The following is a 937-nucleotide window of genomic DNA, read 5'->3' on the forward strand; positions in this document are numbered from 1 at the left end:
TGCCCCTAAATATATTTTTGTTCACTCTTTCTATACTTGCCTCACTCTCGCCCCTTGCGCCATTGGTGCAACGGGTCATCGATCAATGGCTCATTTAGAACACGAGTTACTGGATTTAGTGAGAAGCCTGAGGGTTGTGAGTTAGCGGGATGGGGGTTGGGGTTGGTCCGTTCAACTACGGATGTCTAAGTGGAATAATTTCCCTACATTAGAAAATGTGGCAAATTGCATGAGCGAGTGGTTCATTGCCTTTTTTCCAGGGGATGTTGCCTTATTTCTACAGTAAGCAAATAAACAGTGTGATGAACTTAATAACTCTATCCTTATTTGCCATTTCCTTCTCACATATTGTATGGGTTTTCGGATAGCCTAGACATACTGAGACAATTTGGGGGTGTCGATTCTCTCTCTCTCTCTCTCTCTCTCTCTCTCTCTTGCACGCACGCACGCACACATATTACATACCTTCTCCTCAGTCCTACCGTGCATTATTTGACTTTTGTGCTAATAGATGGGAAAATATGTTGTAAACTTGTGAGTTGTGAGCTACTCCCCCTGTTCCTAAATATATGTCATTCACACTTTCACCCTTATATTTGATGTTAATGTATGAGTGTATGTCTAATTAGGGTTTCTCTCCAGTTGGTTGGTGTTTCAATAGGGGTTGCTTGCTTCCCTTTTATGGCGTAGCTCCTATTACAACACACACATTTCCTTTTGAGTTTTATGTGAAAATCCTTTTGAGCCGATACACAAAACATGAAGTTACATAACTCAAACAAAATTGAAAAATTATTATAAAAATACAAATAAATGCCAATAAAAGTTTAAACAATAAATGTTATCAAAGATTGATATGTCTACCTGTCACAAGAGAGGTAGGAGTAGCATGTTCTAGAACATGTGTTTTTCTGTATTACTTTCTAAATGGTAAATT

Source organism: Triticum aestivum, chromosome 6D (genome assembly GCF_018294505.1).
Source record: "Triticum aestivum cultivar Chinese Spring chromosome 6D, IWGSC CS RefSeq v2.1, whole genome shotgun sequence".
Lineage (NCBI taxonomy): Eukaryota > Viridiplantae > Streptophyta > Magnoliopsida > Poales > Poaceae > Triticum > Triticum aestivum.